General features: G+C 49.0%; 1 long non-coding RNA gene across 1 annotated transcript in view; it reads left to right on the top strand.

The window, feature by feature from the left end:
* Positions 1-1,227: 1,227 nt before the first annotated feature.
* Positions 1,228-19,095, top strand: part of LOC113599963 (uncharacterized) — a 20,366-nt gene continuing 2,498 nt past the window's right edge. The window contains exons 1-2 of the long non-coding RNA XR_008297985.1: positions 1,228-1,574; positions 12,087-12,216. This is a non-coding gene — a long non-coding RNA (uncharacterized LOC113599963). The remainder of the gene's footprint in view (positions 1,575-12,086; positions 12,217-19,095) is intronic.

Here is a 19,095-nt window from a genome sequence, read left to right as displayed (position 1 = left end):
CACATGGTGAAAATCCCCTTCCCAGGAGCATGGAGGAAATGCCTCAGACTATGGCTCTGCCCTGTCATAGGGAGAAAGTGGGGTGGGGGTGGGGTGGGTGCCTGTGCAAGGGGGAGAGGCTGGGGATCCCTCTAACACTGCCCCGAGCGTCTTCTTGGTTTCTGTCAGTTGGGACTGTGCAAAGGGGCAGTGGTATGGCCCTCAGCTGAGTTGGGTCCTGGGAACCTGGCATTCCCGGCAGATGCTGAGCAGTGGCAGAGATGGGGGAGAATAGAGCTCAGTAGCACAGCACAGCCCACATTGCTTGACAGGTGATGGGGTCAGGGAACGCTGGGTAGCTGGTGGGTAATTCAAGGCCCAGGTGTCCCCTTCTTAAGCCTGAGGTAGAAGGCAGGCAGCAGTACTGACGCAGGTACAGGTGAGGGCAGGGCCCAAAATGGGGCCCTGGGGCCTTCTAGCTTAGCCAGCCCAGCCCAATGGGAAACCAGGGCTGGGAGGGCCGGGCACCATGGGGATGGCTTGCAGACCAGGTCCAGTGCCTCGAGAAGCCAATGGACTGCTAAAGGGGACTCCATTCTGGGTGAGGCCCATGGCCTGATGGTCATGCTTCCTCCCATGCCCCAGACTCTGGGTGAGCCTGGGCCTGATCCCACCATCGAATCTGCTGGGGTGGGTGCCCCCAGGGGTGGAGCTTCCCATGGGTGACTTGCCTTCCCAGGCCATGGCTACCACCCTCTGCCCTCCCCTAGGTCACTGTTGGGAGGTTGAGGCCAGACTGTCTGAGAAGTACCATGGTGTATAGTGCTGTGGGGGGCTAATAGGCTGGGTCTCCAGCTCCTCCTAAAATGCACAACTGCCCTTGCCATGCCTGCTTCCAGTCCTTCCTTGGTGCTCTCCAGGAGAGCAGGACAGCATTGGTCTCTGGCCTTGGCCTGGGAGGCCCTCTGGGATTTGGTCCCAATCCCCTTTCTCCAGCCTCCCTCTCACTCTTCCATTCTGGTGAATCACTTTCTGTTTCTATCTGCTCCAGTGCTTGGTACTTGGAGGCCACCCAGCACCCAGTAAGTCCTGCTCATCCTCCACTTGCTGCTCCAGGAGCAGGGGTTTCTCATCTAGTTCCTTCCCGCAGCCCCACCCTCCTGCCTCCCCCTCCCCCCACCAGCTCAGGGCACTGCTGAGTGGGCTCAGACGTCACACTGGTTTTTTTTTTTTAATGTTCATTTGAGAGAAAGAGAGAGAGAGAGAGAGGGACAGAACAAGTGGGGGGGGGCAGAGAAAGGTGGACAGAGGATCTGAAGTGGGCTCTGCACTGACAGCAGAGAGCCCAATGGAGGCTTGAACTCACAAAGTGAGATCATGACCTGGGCCAAAGTTGGACGCTCAACTGACTGAGCCACCCAGGCACCCCAAAGACGTCACACTCTTAACCAGGTCACTGAGGATCCCATGGTAACAGCCCCTCCCCACCAACTCCCTTGTCAGCCTGCAGGCTCCCGCAGCATGCTCACCTGTCTGAGCATCAGGGCCACCTGGCTTGATAAGGAGTCAAGGAGTCAATGATTTCCCTGGCCTCTGTAAGTATGGGTTCCAGCCACCCCTGCTCCTGGGGTTTGCTGAGCACAGATGTGGGGGCCTTGATCATCATGGATGTTAGGGAGATGTCCCAGCCATGACTGACATCTTTCATGTTGTCACATTAGGGCTCTTCTATGGGGGCCCAGGCCCCTGGGTCCCTATTTTCTGCACTGAGCCTCCTCACCTGTGGATCCCCTCTGCCCTGGCAGGGCTTCATCCCACAGGATCACCTCCCTGCATCCCTGTCCTCCCTTCTCTGGGTGTCTTCTGATGGGACACTGCTGGGCATCATCCTGGCCTCGCTCAATACTTTCCCCCTCCCAGAGCTTGTCCCCATCAACCTCTTCGGATCTGAATCCACTGCATGTTCTGTCTCTCTTGTCTGAGAACCTGCCCTCCAGTCTCTGGGGCTGTGCTGGCCCAGCACCTGCTGCTAGTTCTAAGTTTCTTGCGAGAGCTTTCGAGGCATCCCTTATTCATTCAGAACTCCCGCTCTCCACCTCTGCCCCATGCCAAACCTAGCTAGGTGAGAGCCGGGGCTGCAGTATGAACAACAGGCCTGTCCTCAGGGCCTCCTGCTGGGCAACAACTTACAGAATCAGACATACGTGTTACTGCAGGATGCTGAATGGGGTGTTGCGGGAGCTGGGTGGCCAAACGGGGTTTGGTGTGGCAGAGGGTCAGAGGATGTGTGAGTCCTCGCAGGCTCTGGCCATTTGATCTATGAGCTCCACCTGCCCATACTATGTCCTCCTGATGATGTTCACTGATCTTTGATGACAACTTTGGGTGCACGTGTCCGGACAGTCCCATTGCATTGAGCTGACCACCTATTCTTGTGACGCCATCATGGGCTCCACATGGGCTGACCTCCTGGTTGCCCCTGGAGTGAAGGCTTTTTTGCTTGATATGCTGAGTTGCACTTAATGACTTCTTGGGCAAGGAAAGGCTCTGGTCCCCAGAAGAAGACCACCCCTCTGGTCCTGTGCAGCAGGGGCTCCTCCAGAAAGGTCCTCCCCTCTAGATTCTCTGCCTCCCTTCCATGTGAAGCAAAGGGCTCACTTATTGTGGTTGAGGTTGAGCAGATATGTTTGTTGCCAGGCAGTGTGCTCTAGGCTTCTGTGGGAGCAGAGGGCATGGTACCTACAGCAAAGCTAGCCCACCGTGATGTGACTGCTGGTCAATGCCTGCTGCTGTGTGGGGTAAGCATGTACAGAGGGACTGGCCTGGGTCATCCTGGCAACAGGGCCAGGCATGAGAGTGCTGGAGGAGGCTGAGCTTGTCTGCACAGCTGAACTCCATTCTCACCTCCTGGCCACCTCCAGGCTGCAAGGTGGAGGCTGTGAGTGGAAACTGGGCAACCACTCTTAGACCCTGTGCATAGTCCTGCCAGCCCCTGACCTCACCTGGTACGTCTCACATCAGCTAAGGATGACCCTGGAGGCACCCAGTTCCTCAGCAACTGCCCACTCCTGTCATGCTCTCAAGCCTGGTCCACCAGGCTCTTCTCATCTGACCCTGCTTCCTTCTCTACCTGAGCCCCAGTCCCAGGAAACACCTCTGTCTCCCAGTGTGTGTATGTCGGGGGGGGGGGGGGGCGGTGGGGCTGTGTTGATCCACTTCCTGTGTCTTTATACATGCTGTTAAGGCTTTGTCTAAACTGTCCCCTATATTCTCCTCACCCTCCTCCATCACCAGGGAGACTCACCCACAGGCCTAAGGCCCAGGATAGGCATCTCCTCCAAGCAAAATGGATCAGGCCTGCTCTGTGGCAGGCCCCATCACACAGCGTATTGTCTCCTGTATCCCCCAACTCCCAGACTGTGATCTCCCAGAGGAGACGGTCCAGGTTTTCTCTGTTATATCTCCAGGGCTTGACAAATGGAATTGCTCAATAAACATTGGACAAATTACCTGTCTTAATCAAGATTCTTTTGGTTACGAGCTTAGACAAAAAGAAATCTTTTCGGGAAAATTCTCATAACTGTAGGAAGAGAAGGGTGTAGATGGGCCTCCGAGAGAACTAGAAACCAACAATGGACACAGCTCCAGGATTTGCTTCATTTCCTGTCCCTCTTCTACTTCTTCCCTGTGATGAGGGACATGCCCAGTAATGACTCCAGAACTTTCTGACTCCAAACTTTTGAGGGAACTAGGCCACCTCTACCTTCTCACATTAATCCCCCCCACACCCACCCAAGGAAGAATGCTGAGTAGGTCAGCTTGAGACAGTCACCCATCCATGAACCATCCTCTAGGAGAAGAGCATCTAGGAAGATGCACATTCAGAACACATGGTTGAAGAAAAGTGAAGAGCAGATCCTAGGAGGAGGGGGCCTCTCTGAGCAAACGAAACAAAGTTAAACATTGCATGAGTGAATGAATGAAGAAACGAGTGAGGCAAGAGCAACACATGTCCTTGTAGATGATGTACAGCTTCTGAGATATTTGTAAATCATTCTTATCCACTCTTACAAAACCCTTATCACCCATACACCACATTTCACAGATGAGGAAAGAGGCTCAAAGCCACTCGGTAAATAAAAGCAGCCAGGATTCCACCTCCATATGGCATATGATATGTGTGCCCCTGGAGGCTTTCCTCCCCCATAAATGTGGGCAGCTAGTCCTCTCCTGGGCAGTCTCTGGAGAAAAGGGCAAGTGTTTGCCTGTGAGGGAGGGAAGAGACGACTCTGCCAAGGCTCGACTCCAGGCCCATTTCTGCACCACCTCTCTTGCTGGACACTCTTCTCTGGCCTCTTGTCAGCATCGCACATAAGGACATATAGCTGCTGCTTTGGGGATCTGAGATCATGCCTTGAGGTAGGGTTAGACTATGATTCCCAGGACTGATCATCTGAGGTTGTGATGAGCCATAGGACCCAGGGCGTGGGGGTCATTGTTCAGAAGCTGGAGAAGGTGAGAGGCCCTTGGCCTGGGATTTGGAGGGCAAGGGGGCTGCTCGGTTTTCACCTCCTACCCCCTCCCTGCACATGCATCAGGGGATGCTCTGCCTTTGTTCTAACACAGGGACTTTCTCCAGTTCATTCTCATCAGGGTTGCACTTGTTTCTTAAGGGCAAGGCCTGAATCTGTTCACCTTTTCTTCCCAGAACTTGGCACCTGCGGTAGGCTTTTTGAAAAATGGGTTCAGTAGCTCCTCCTGTCTCTCTATGCATGCCCCTTTGCAGTGCAACTCTGCTGCTTCTTCCACAAAGAGGTGAAGTTTATTTCCCCACCCCTGAACCTGGGCTTGCCTATGATGTGCTTTGACCACCAGGATGAAGCAGCCTAGACCTCAAGAGGTCCTGCAGCTTTTCATCTTGTCCTCTTAGAATCTGCCAAGCTGTGTGTGAACATGCTCAGTCTAGCCTGCCAGAGCATGAGAGACCACGTGGATAGATAAGTGCCATCCCCCTTGGGGTTCATTAGACTACTGCCAGCACCAAAAGCCAGCCATGAGTAAGGTCATCTTGGACCTTCCAGCCCCAGCAGAGCCACTAGAAGACTGTAGTCACACCAATGACTCAGGTGCAACTAGCGGAAGAATCTCCCCACTGAGCCTCACCTAAATTGGTGACCCTCAGAACTGTGACCTGATGAAATTGTTGCTGTTTTAAGTGGCTGAGTTTTGAGGTAGTGTGTTGCACACTAATAGATAATGGGCACAGGGAAGTTCCTAGTAGAATTATGTGTCACAAAAAGATATGTTCAAGTCTTAATTCCCCCGTCCTGTGAATGTGACCTTATTTGGAAATAGGGTCTTTGCTGGTACAATCAAGTTAAGGTGAGGTCATACTGGGTTAGAGTGGGCCCTATATCCAGTGGCTGATTTCTTAATAAGAGAAAGAAGAGGGACATCTGGATATAGAGACACAGGGAAGAAGGCCATGTGATGACAGGGGCAGAGATTGGAGGTGGGGAGTGATACAGCTATAAACCAAGGAATGGCAAGTATTGCCAGGAGCCACCAGATGCTAAGAAGAAGCAAAAGAAGGATATTCCCCTTCTGCCTTTGGAGGGAGCAGGGTGTGTCGACACCTTAATTTCACATTTCCAGCCTCCAGAACGAGAGAGTAAATGTCCATGGTTGTAAGCCACCCGGTTTGTGGCAATTTATTACAGCAGCCCTAGGAAATTAATACACCAGTTCGGAAGTTTTGCTCAGAGAGGGTGGGCTGGAAGGATGGAGACAACTGAGAAGCAGAGGGGAGTTAGCCCACCTTCTTGCACATCCTCGGCACTGCCTGCCCCATCCCGTGCTCAGATTTGCGCATCTTCTGCCCAGATCTTGAGGTCTGGCTCCAGGGCTGCCAGGCATGATGTTCAGGGCTTTCTTTGAAATGCAGATGTGGTTGTTATGTATGTGCACACACACATTTTTTTTTCTGCACATGAAAGTAGTTTGTGAACCTTTAAATATACTTAGAAAATATAACTAAGTGAAAAGAAGAAAAGAAACATCACCCATAACTTTATCTTCTGGATACAACTATAGTCAACATTGGTTTGTAACTCACTAGCCTCTTCATGTATATGAATGTTGACATAACTATATGTACTGTTTTGTGCCCTGTGTTTTCCACTCAGAAATTATACATTGGACTTTTCTATGTCAATAACTACGGGTCTCTTTACTCAGTACGTGTTTACTGAATACTCACTGTGTGCCAGACATTTTACAGAGCCCCGGATGCAGTGATGAAAAGATAGTGCAGTCACATTCCCTGTCCCTGTGAAGTTTATAGCCTAGCAAGGGACACAGGCATCAAGCAAATAATTTCACAAGCACTTTTTTGATTTTCTATTTTGCAACTATCTTAGACTTACTGAGGAGTTGCAAAAATGACACAGAGTTCTCATATACCCTTCACCCAGCTCCCCCAGACATTAACATCTCCCACAACTGTATTACCATCCTAAAAATCAAGAAATTAGCATTGGTGCAATACTACTCAGGACGGACTTTCTTTTCCACTTGTATACATATTTTTTTCTGTTCCAAGATATAATCTAGTGTCTCATATTACATGTAGTTGTCATGTTTCCCTAGTCTCCTCCAATCTGTGACAGTTCATCAGTCTTTCATGACCTTGAGAGTTTTTTTTTAATTTAAGTTTATTTATTTATTTATTTTGAGAGAGAGAGAGAGCATGCACCAGTGCATGTGCAAGGGGAGCAAGGGGGAGGGGCAGAGAGAGAGGGAGAGAGAGAATCCCAAGCAGGCTTCCTGCTATCAGTGCAGAGCCTGACAGGGGGCTTGATCTCACAAACCACGAGATCATGACCTGAGCTGAAATCAAGTTGGACACTTAACTGACTAAGCCTCCCAGGTGCCCCAGACCTTGAGATTTTTTTAAGACTCCTGGTCAGTTACCTTACAGAAGATCCCCTAATTTGGGCTTGTCTGATGTTTTCTCACAATTAGTTTGAGGTTATGCATTATCAGAAAGGATGCCACAGAGATGGCATGCCCTTCTCAGTGCATGATATCAGGAAACACGTGATGCCAATATGTTCTGTTACTGCAGGTGTTAATCTTGGTCACATAGCCTAAGATGAAATCTGCCAGATTTTGCTATTCTAAAGTTACTATTTTCCCTTTTGTCACTAATAAAAATTTGTTTTGGGGAGAATACTTTGAGACTGTGCAAATCTCATGTTTCCTTTTAAACTTTTGCCCACTAAGTTTAATATCTATGGGTGGATCTTGTCTGCAGAGATCTGCTGTTCTAATGGTCATTCTGTATTTCCTCATTACGTCTAAATTTATTAAGTGGAATTCTTCTGTAGGGGAGAGTAGGCACAACTACTTCTGTGACATCAGTGAAGAGTTTACAAGGATGAACTGACAACATAAAACAGAGTCCCCTAACCCAGTCTGGGGTAGTCCGGGAAGTCTTCCCTGAAGAAGTGACATTTAACATCATTCCTGCAGGATTAAAACCAATTAGCCTGGCAAAGGGTTAGGGTTATGGGGAGAATGTTTCAGGTATAGAGAATAGCATGAACAAGTGACTACTACACCCAAATCCGAGAGAGACTGTATGAAACTGCACAGTTGGCTTTCTACAAGTAGAAACTTAACCACCTGCAGGGCTTCCTCATTTAAAGGGAGCGAGCAGCTGCTTCTTACTCTGGCCAGAGTTTTACCGAGTGGACGTGAGGGCCTAGAATTGCCAGGGTTTCTGGTGCTCAAGAGAAGCTGAACATCTGGGTTTGGTTTTTTCCCCATAAAATCTCTCCATCATTTACAAAAAAAAATTTTTTAATGTTTATTTAGTTTTGAGTGACAGAGAGACAGAGCACTAGCAAAGGAAGGGCAGAGAGAGAGAGAGGGAGATACAGAATCTGAAGCAGGCTCCAGGCTCTGAGCTGTCAGCACAGAGCCCGACACGGGGCTCAAACACACAAACTGTGAGATTGTGACCCAAGCTGAAGTTGGACACCCAACCGACTGAGCCACCCAGGCACCCCAAAATCTCTCCATCTTTTTAATGTTGGCAAATAATCCCATTCTCCTTTAAAGCCAAACAAAACCTGTGAGCTGTCAGGGATTTTTTTTTAAAGACTTTATTATTTTAGAGATGTCTTGGGTTCATAGCAAAATTGAGAAGAAAGTGTAGAGGTTTCCCGTAAACCTCCTGGCCCCACCCCCTGCATAATCCCCCTCTACAGGGGTACATAGGTTATAATTGGCGAACATATATTAACACATCACAAACACCCTAAGTTTACATTAGTGTTCAGTCTTGGTGATGTATATTCTGTGGGTTTTGATAAATGCATAATGACACATATCTACCATTACAGTATCATACAGAGTAGTTTCACCGCCCTGAACATCCTATGTATTCTGCCAATGGATCCCTCCCTTCCTCCTTTGCCTCTAACCCCCAGCTGTCAGTTTTTCACCTGTGCATGGCTGAATCATATTTATTTATCTATCTCCTGTGGCTGAACCTTGAACTTATTTTCAAGTATTCAGTGTTCTAAACAATGCTGTAAAGAACATTCTTTTTTTTTTTTTCAACGTTTATTTATTTTTGGGACAGAGAGAGACAGAGCATGAACGGGGGAGGGGCAGAGAGAGAGGGAGACACAGAATCGGAAACAGGATCCAGGCTCCGAGCCATCAACCCAGAGCCTGACACAGGGCTCGAACTCACGGACCGCGAGATCGTGGCCTGGCTGAAGTCGGATGCTTAACCGACTGCGCCACCCAGGCGCCCCGTAAAGAACATTCTTGTACACACAACCTTGACACCTTCTCTAGCCACGAAAGTTTGCTCCCAATAGTCACTAGTGGCCCCCTCATCGCCAGGCCCCTCTCTCCATCACCCTCCATGCCTCATGTCCCCTGATGCCTCAGTTCTACCTCTATTTTTCCTACTGTTCATTTTCCATTTCCTTCAAAGTCTCAGTGAACTCTGGCCAAAACCACACTGCAACCCACACCATTAGTAGAGTTTGTGAGGTGGGCTGGAATGCAGTGCCACAGAAGGTATTCAGCTGCTCTCACCTAGGTTGAGGGGACACAGGTGGTCCTTCTTGGGGGCATTTCAGCCAAATCCCTAGCCCAGCTTACTCGGCTGATCTGCTTCCTGGAAAAGAAGGGCCCAAGGCGGGCTCTGCAAGCACTCTGCTTGCCAAAAGGGCAGCAAATACATTCTTGGTAGATTCACTGAATTGCTCTGATAAGGCCAGTATGGAGCAGATAAGCAGCTCAGGCCTGATGCCAGAATCCAGAGAAGAATTCCCACCACATGGAGAAGGAAGAATCTGAAATCCACTCTTAGAGCGGGCAGGCAGGGGCTATGCCCCAGCTCTCTGGTCATGCCCAGCTTTCTTCCAATGGTGCCCTCTTGTGCCACTGCTTTTGTGTTGTGACTGGACTGTTCTTATGGTGGGAGTCAAAAGCCAGCATGATATATGGTGGTGGGGGGTAAAGGGGACAAAAGGAAGGGCAGCTTTCCTTACTCCTGAAGCTCCTACCCGGGGAGACAAGGGGAAATGTTTCTGCTTCCCCCGAAGAAGCCCTCACCTGTGTCTAGGCGGGAGGTGAAGGTGGAGCCTTGATGGCTGCTCCTGGCGTGGGGGTGCTGGTTACCTCATGTTCTCTGGGTCTTGGATTTGTTCAAGTGGCACCTATTGGGATTTTTAAAGTTATGAATAAAATGATGCTGTAAGAGAATCTGGCTGGCAGCGGACTTCCTACTAGAATAAGTTTAAATACTTTTTTTTTTTCTTTTTTTTTGAGAGAGAGAGAGTACGCAAGCAGGGTAGAGGGACAGAGTGAGAGACAGAATTTTAAGCAGGCTCCACACTCAATACGGAGCCCGCCATGTGGCTTGATCCCACAACTCTGGGATCAGGACCTGAGCCGAAATGAAGAGTTGGACGCTCAACTGACTGAGCCACCCAGGCGCCCCATATTGGGGCTCATAGGTTTTGTTTGGCTTTAAAGGAGAATGAGATTATTTGCCAACATTAAAAAGATGAAGAGATTTTATGGGGAAAAAAAATCCAAATGTCCAGCTTCTCTTGAGCACCAGAAACCCTGGCAATTCTAGGCCCTCACGTCCACTCGGTAAAACTCTGGCCAGAGTAAGAAGCAGCTGCTTGCTCCCTTTAAATGAGGAAGCCTGGGTGCCTCAGTCGGTTAAACGTCTGACTCTTGATTACTGCTCAGGTTGTGATCCCAGAGTCGGGCTTGACACTGAGCATGGAGCCTGCTTAAAATTCTCTCTCCCTCTGCCCCTCTCCCCTGCTTGTGGCTAGTGCTTTGTCTTGCTCTCAAAATAGAAACTAGCTATCTAAATAATCTCTACACCCAACGTGGGTGAGGCTCTTCATACATTATCTCATTTAACCCTCATGCCAACTCCCATGGGTTCAGATTAATAGCCCTGGTTTCAGGATGAGCTTAAAAACCTACTCAGAAGATGTATGAATGGCAGGCCTATCAGTGGGGACAGGCTTGGCTGCCACAGTGTCCAGAAATCTGCCCCCACCCCCATCCCCTGGACCACAGGAGTCAAGACCTTGCTGTCTATGACACATGCACTTATCTGTCTCGTGTTTGCTCTCAGGATCCCTAGAGCACATGTCACCACCCTGAGACCTTGCAGTGTTTCCCAGCCTGGGGGGAACTGCATGTGGAAGGAAGACTCCAAGTCCCCATAAGCTTCTCCCTCTGGAATCTGGGCCCCAGGCAAGATACCCTGGACTGTGGACCAAGCTGCCCAATGTCCCCTCACCTGGGAAGGGCTTCATTCTAAGTTTGGATTTTTCATAATCTCCTCTGCCTCTGTGGTGTACAAGGATCAGCACACTGAGACATTTGTGATAATGTAATGGTCACTATTTGTAAATGTGAGCTCTTTGGAAGCTATTGAGAGCCTGCGTTTTACAGATTCGCTTTTCCATTCATTTGTTAGGGCTTACTGAGTTCTCACTGCACCCGGTGCTTCCACAGGGACTAAGAAGCATGCAGTGAGCAGGATAGACATGGCCCCAGCCTTCCTGGGCTCATATTCTTGTGGGAAAATCTTCAATGAAGTAGAACGAATCCATATAAAAAAGATTTTATACCATGAGCAAGTGCGATTTATCCTAGGAATGCAAAAATAGTTCAGCACCTACAAATCAATGTAACTCTCCATTTTAATAAATTTAATGACAAAAACCACATGATCATTTTGATATTCGAAGAAAAAGCATTTGATAAAATCCAGGACTCTTTCATGATGTGAAAAGAGCCAACAAACCAGGGGTAGAAGGGAACTTCCTCAACTTGATAAAGGGTACCTACAAAAACCCCACAGCCAACCTCATACTTAACGGTGAAAACCTGGATGCTTTCTCCCTAAGATCGGGATGAAGACAAGGATATCTGCTCTTACCACTTCCATTCAACATATGTACTTGAGTTGTAGCCAGAGCAATTAGGCAAGAAAATTAAATACAAGGCATCCAGATTGGAAAGGAAGAGTAAAACTATATTTGTAGATGGCAAAGTCTCGTATACAGAAAATCCTAAGGAACCCACTAAAAAAACTATTAGGACTAATGAACAAGTTCAGCAAGGTGGCAAGACACAAAATCAACATATAGCAATCAGTTTTATTTCTGTATGCTAACAATAAACAGCCCTAAAATAAAATCAAGAAAACAATTACATTTACAATAGTATCAAAAAGAATAAAATGCCTACAAATACATTTAACCATTGAAGTGCAAGATGTATACCTCGAAAGCTATATGCCAATGGGAACGGTTGAGAAAATGAGGACATGGGCTTAGCCAGGCCACACTGCAAGGGGGGGAGCAGGCAGACTCAGCAAGACCTCCCTGCATCAGCCTCAGTGATTCCTGCCCGTTTGCAGAGCCCCAGAGTTCTGTGCCCTTCTGCCTAGCTCTGCCTGCCTGCAGTGCCCTATTGTCCCATTTAGGAAGGGGATCCAGGTGGCCTTGGCCATAACAGCCCTGCAATTAATGTCTGTTTTTCAGGTGGTGCAGGTGATGGGAAGTGTTACAAAGTCCAACATGGCCTTTTACTGGAAAGAGAGACAAGGGGGTCAAAACACTTTCCGGAGGCCCTGCTTCTTTTAGGCCTTGGGCACAGGCTGCACCTTGGAAGGTAAGTTATCTGTGGCCTCCTGCTTCTGGCAAGTAAAAAAAAAATGTTTTTCTTTTGTAATCAACTTTTTATTTTAGGGCAGTTTTAAATTTATAGAGTTATTATGAAGAAAATACAAAGAATTCCTGTGTACTTGCACCCAGTTTTCTCTGTTTTTAACATTTCAGTTAGCAGGGTATGTTTGTTACAATTGATGAACCAATATTATTACATTATCATGAACTAAAGTCATCAGTTTTTCCCTGGAGTTCTTTTTCTGTTCCAGGCTCCCATATAAGATACCATAATACATTTAGTTATCATGTTTCCTGAGGCTCCTCTTGCTTGTGACCATTTAAAGTGCAAATCTTGACTTCACCATGGAGATGTAGAAAGAATCTGAGCTTTGGAGTCAGACCTTGACTCAAATCCTAGTTCTTCCCTTTTTGGCTGGGGATCTGGAGTCATTTATTTAAGCTCTCTGGGCCTTAGTGTCCTCATATGTGAAATGGAGGCAATAATATCTAATGTACAGGTCTGTATCTTGCAAAATAATCCACGAGAACACCCACACAGTGCCTCACACACAGTAGCAGTCAATGTAACAACATTAGGGATATGTCCACCTGCCTCCGCCTTCCGTCCCATATTGCAGCCCCTCTGAAACCGTTGTCCACTTTCCCTCCATATACGTTGCATCCAGCAAGAGCGCTTGCCCTGGACACCTGTTCCCCATTGCTGCATAGACCTAACTGAAGACCTGCAATGAAAGGCAGCACCCATTTAACACCTGCTGCCTCGCAAGTACTGGGTTTTCACCAAGCCTTTTCCAATTGACCTTAGGTCTGACACGTAGGCCAGCACTTCTCGTCATGGTGACCTACTTGTCGGGAATGCACAAGGCTGTCTGCTCCCTGCCTTGAGTCAGCAGCCAGGAGCTCTGCCCGTCTCCTGCCCAAATCTGACCCCACCCCAGCCTTGCCCTCCCAAAGGCCTAGCAGTGAGGGGCCAAGCCTGCTGCTTGCTCCTTCATGGCTGTGTTGGCAGGGCCACCTGGATGCATAAGTGAACTTTGTCCCATCCATCTGTCATTCACTGTGGATGCTGTGTGTTTGTTCTAAGTAGAAACTCACTTGGAGGGGGTGTCTTAATGTGTGGGGAGCATGTGCACATTTCTGGGGTTTTGTGTTTGGTGGGTGTGGGTGTGGGCCCACAGGAGTGTGTGTGTGTCTGTGTGTGTGTAAGTGTGCATGGCCACTTTAGTGTACCTGAAGGTTTATGATGAATGTTTGTGGGAAGGTGTCATATGGCCAAGCCTGTGAGTATATTTTGAATCTGGGTGTGTGTTTGGTATGGAAATGTGTGTATATGACTAGGTATACATTTACGGGTGTGAAAGTGTGTTCAACAAGAGAAAGGAATCTCTACATGTGCCACATGCCCTGGGATGAGATACAGAAACAAATCAGATGGATGGAACTTTCCCTACAGTCTTGATCCTGTTCCTACTATGAGGACACAGGAACAGGGCTCAAACCCCTCCTGGGCTAGACACACCTCTTCTGTTCAAAGCTGGAGGTAGATGCATTGAGATTGGCAAAAAATGTCTTTTTTAAATGGCCTGTGTCTGGTATTCTGGGTGACCCTTGTATTAGGCATTGAGAGCTGGGTCATGAAAGAAGAAGGTTCTGAAAGGAGGGAAGAAACCAGGTTCAGGGAAACTGTGTGCCCATTCAGGATCACAGTGGCTCCACGGAGGCCCTGCCTGGGCCTGAGAGGCCTTGTGGATCTCTGTGGGTTTGTGGGTCACTCGAGGCCCACCCTGGGCACGGAAGCCACCTCAGGGAGCTTCAGCTTCTGCAGAATTCAGGGAGGTTGTCCTTGGGGACACCCCTGCCGATGGATCCCCATTTCAGCCCTCCCCTTACAATGCTCCTTCACTTCCTGCCCCTTGCCTATCAGTAAGGCTTCAACTAGTCAAAATCCACACTTATAAAGTTCTACTTTTTATTAACCTTTGGAATGTGACTTTTTCAGACTCACATGTAGCATTCTCCCTTATCTTCAGATCTTTTGCTCAAACGTCACCTTCTCAATAACCACCCCTTAAAATTGCAACTCTCCTCCTAGCTCTGCCACCTTGCTTTAAACTCCTCATTTCTTCTGCCCTCCACTGCTATCCCCCAAAGCTCTTGTCACCTTCTCACACAGTGGGCACCAACACGGTAGGAGGATGTGAACACAGACATTAAGAGCAAGCATTCAGGAACTTCTGTACTGAGGTATCTAGAAATACTATAGAACCTATAGCAATTTGCATTGCCCGGAAATCCAAATGTAGATTAGAAAAAAATAAACTGTTTTTGTGCCACAATGGGTTTAAGAACCACTGTTCTAACACAGTCTGTAAAATGTATTCTGTTTCCTGGTTGTCTTCCCCCAGCCCCTCCCCCTGCCGCCCCTCCCCCCACCCCCGCCAACTACTGTTTGAATGCAGGTTCCAAAGGACAGAGATTCTGTTTGCTTTATGATCTCCTCAGCACCTTGAACAGTGTCTGGCACACAGTGGGTGCTTACTGGACATTTGTTGAATTAGCAAATGAAGAAGAGGTGGTCCATCAGCTGGACATGGGGTAGGAAGGTAGTGAATGTTCCCTGTCCCCATCCTAACCGGGCTGTGAGCACAGTGCTCTTGCTCTGAACCCTGGGACTCAAGTGCTATAAGGCATGCCTGGGAATAGTGTCCTGATAAAAAGTGTTCCACTCTGCCTCTACTTCTGCCCCTGGCCTGTTCCGGAGGGAGACCAGAGCTGGCAGAGCTGGGCAGGAGCGGATCTCTTGGAGGTGGAGGGAGTTTGGTTCCATCAGCCGTTCCCACGGCTGGGGCTGCCTGGGGCCCACGTGGTTGGCAGCGCTGGGACCTGCCTCATGGGCCAGCCATCCTGCAGGGCCGGTTTTGGGCTCACACACCTACAGCTGCCTGCTCAGCCTCTCCTTTCCACCTTGGCCCAAGCCCTCAGGCTCAGCTTCTCCTTCTCTGACCCCAATACTCCACCCACAGAGGCCCTTTCATCCTCCCCTACCTCCAATGAATGGTGTGGGTTTGGCCGAGAAGGAGGGGAGTGGGCCCTCCAGCCAAAACATACTAAGGGGCTGCTGTCCAGGCAGTGTTTGGGGCCACTTGTGACCCTGGCACAGGGACAAGGGGTAACATCTGTATAATCAAAAAGGTCAGTTACATCTTCTCATCTGCTCCCTGACAAGCAAGCAGAGCCACAGACTAACGTCTGCTCGGTCAGCAATTCTCCCCTCTCCTCCCCCTCATGGGCCTGGGGAACATAAAGGAATTTGGGAGGGGTGGCTGCCAGGAGGAAGTGATGCTCAAGCTGGATTTTGATGGATGAGTTTTAAGTTAAACAGACCAAGAGAGGAGATGAGAGATGAGAAAGCCTTTCCAGAGAAAAGGGGTGTCATGGGCAAAGGCCTGGAGGTAAGGCAGACAACAGTGCACGCAGAGCCATTTTTCCACCATTTGCATGGCTGGGTGCACACAAGATGGTGATGGAATCAGTGCCAGAAAAGTAGACAGGAGCCTGTTCTTGTCCAGAATATCCTTCTAGCCAACACTTATGAGCACCCCTGTGCTTGGTTCACATGGGGTATAAAGATAAAACAGATGGTAGGAACATAAAGTTGTTTGGACACACAATTTGCTTTAACCACCACCATACTGCCGTGTCTGCTGCAGTGCTGCGAACATGGTGGGCACTCAATAAACATCTGTGACAGCAAAGAATGGATGAATGAGTGAATGAATGAATGAAGCCATGGCACCTACTTATAGAGAAAGAGGATGGAGTAAAGAGGAGTCAGTCTTGGAGTGGCTGGGTGGCTCAGTCAGTTAAGTGTCTGACTTCGGGTCAGGTCACGATCTTGCTGTTTTTGAGTTCAAGCCCAGTGTCAGGCTCTGTGCTAACAGCCCAGAGCCTGGAGCCTGCTTCTGATTCTGTGTCTCCCTCTTCTCTCTGCCCCTCCCCCGCTCACACTCTGTCTCACTCTGTCTAAAAAAATAAATAAACATTAAAAAAACTAAAAAAAAAAAAAAAAAAAGGAGGAGTCAGTCTTGCTGAGGCAGAGAACCCAAACCTTAGAGACAAGACTCTGGGAAGGAGGGCTGTTTTTCCTTCATGTTCAATGAAATAAACTTGCTGTAGTTTTCAGGGCAAACCTCAGCTGTGGCTTGTGCAGTTAGTCATTCTCTGGTTGAGATTTTGGCATTTTTGCCACTGACGCAACATGCTGAGATGATTTCCACAGCGCATTTTGTTGAGCAAGTAAGGGCTGCAGAGGAGAGACTGGGCAGGGCCTCCTGGAGCTAGAGAAGAAGCCAAATTAATGCAAGAAGAGGCAAACCTGTGTAGGGTGGTGTCCACGTAGTTGCCCAACCACCTGGAATGTGGCCCCAGGTAGGAACCTTTGGATTTGCAAGAGGCATTTATCTGAGGACAGTTTGTGACATTTGGCAGGTCAGCATCGAAAGCTGGCAGGCCCTCAGAATAGGGAATGTGTAGAAAATGTCAGGGCCACCATTGAGTGGCATGGCTCCCCAGGCACCCAGAGAGCTGACTGACAGGTGTCTCCACCCTGCCAAACTCTGGCTAGGGGCTGGAGATTGTGTGGCAGGTGAGAGCAGGGTACAGACGTGGGCCAGCCACAGCTCTGGCCCTTGGCAAGATGATTAGCCCTATTATCCAGCCTCTGTGGTGATACCTCCCTGCTGGACTCCAGGCCACCTTGTGTGGGCACCGCTGCCCCTGGGAACAGGGTTAGGTTAAGGTGGGTGCCTAGAAGCACCACTCCATCTGTCCCAGGTGGGGAAAAACTGCAGCTTCATTGATCTCTGGCCCCAAGCCTCATCAGTGAGAGACAAGGTTGAGTCGGTCATGGGTGCCTTGCAGAGAATTTTTCCTTGGGGGAGACATAATGCCCGTGCCTGGATGCAGATGTACTTTGAAATCAATGGAGCTTAAGTCTTGAGATGCTTGCTTGAAAAAACCCCTTCCACGACACTGGACCTAATTTTGCATTTGCCAGTTTGCATGCATCTTCTTAAAAAGGGTTCCCAAATCACATAAGGTTCAGGTCTCACAAAACTGAACCCATCCTTGCTAGTGCTCCTTGCCTCTGGAAAATATTGAGTAGCCAGTGAGTGTCTGAGGGGTCAGGACTCACAGACCTCACAGGCCTCCTTCCCACGTTTCTGGCCAAGACCTCCAGCCTGGCAGCCGGAGGGTAAGATGGTGGAGGGCTCTAGTGCAGAGCAGACGGTGTCCTCTCTGTGGCCCAGAGGGCTGAGCTGGAGCTGCTGAGCTGGGCCAGGTGGAAGCAGATTGTCAGCTATAGAAAGGTCAAAGTGTCATCCTGAGAAATAGGAGACGACAAGTGTGAGTGTGCCAGATCAAATAGCACTTCTAATTCCGTCCATATGGCCCACTGGTGGGGCATTTGCTGACAATCCATGTTTGACTGCTGGCTTAAAATGAATGCTGTGATATAAAATACCACAGAATTGTACACTTTAAAAGGGTGGATTTTAGGGGCGCCTGGGTGGCTCAGTCAGTTGAACATCTGACTCTTTAAAAAAATTTTTTTAATGTTTATTTATTTGGAGTGCCTGGGTGGCTCAGTCAGTTAAGTATCTGACTTCGGCTCAGGTCATGATCTTGGGGTTCATGAGTTCAGGCCCTGCATCAGGCAAGCTTGTTGAGCCCTGCTTCGGACTCCTTGTTTGGGATTCTCTCCCTCTCCCTCTCTCTGTGCCTCATGGGGTTCTCTCTTTCTCTCCCTCTCTCTCTGCTCCTTGCTCACTTGCACCCTCTCTCTCTCTCAAAAAAAGTTTATTTATTTTTGAGGGAGAGAGAAAGAGAGAGAGAGAGGAGAGAGAGAATCCCAAGCAGGCTCTATGCTGTCATCACAGAGCCTGACTTGGTGCTCAAACCCACAAACTGTGAGATCATGACCTGATTCAAAATCAAGAGTCAGACACTTAACCTACTGAGCCACCCAAGTGCCCCCAGAGTCTGACTCTTGATTTCAACTTAGGTCATGATCTTATGGTTCATGGGATTGAGCCCTGTGTTGGGTTCTGTGCTGACAGCTTGGAGCCTGCTTAGGATTTTCTCTCTCCCTCTCTCTCAGCTCCTCCCCTGCTCGAGTGCATGTGCGCTCGCTCTCTCTCTCTCTCTCTCATAATAAATAAACTTAAAAAAATAATAAAAAAATAAAGAGGTGGATTTTATGAATGTGAATTGTATCTCAAAAGAAAGAAAGAAAGAAAGAAAGAAAGAGAAAGAAAGAAAGAAAGAGAAGGATCTGGGGAGCCTGGTGCCCCTCGTTGCCATGGTGCTTTTCTTTGATGTTGGATCCAGGCATGGTGGGTGTGTCAAGGCACTACTTGGTGCCAAGGTTTCTGGGCTGCCTCCCGAGGTGTCAGTCACACACAGCAAGGGCTGTTCAGGGACTTCGGCTGTGTCCTGGCTGCATCCTTGCTGAATACAAAACAAAATGGTGGCACTGCAAACAAGTTTCCTGACCAGCTGGGGTCCCTGGGGGCAGTGGACTGGCTTCCTCCATTTCTGGGTGACTGGGCCCCAATTTACTGCCCCTATCTTGGCACGTTTTGCCAAGCCCTCTGAGCCTGACACATGCCTGGGGCCAGGGGAAGAGTTAACGATTAACCAGGAGCTAAGAGATGGCCGAGACAGGTGGCCTTCCAGCCCTCAAGGGCAGGCAGAATGGGGCCCCTCTGAGCCACACCCTCAGCCCTGTTAGTGGAGGCACTGAGTAGGGGCAGGGCAGGCAGAGCAGAGGAACTTTCTCTGTCCTTCAAAGAGGAACCTG

The sequence above is a fragment of the Acinonyx jubatus genome, chromosome C2 (assembly GCF_027475565.1).
Source record: "Acinonyx jubatus isolate Ajub_Pintada_27869175 chromosome C2, VMU_Ajub_asm_v1.0, whole genome shotgun sequence".
Taxonomy (NCBI): domain Eukaryota; kingdom Metazoa; phylum Chordata; class Mammalia; order Carnivora; family Felidae; genus Acinonyx; species Acinonyx jubatus.
This window is presented reverse-complemented; position numbering and strand designations above follow the sequence as displayed.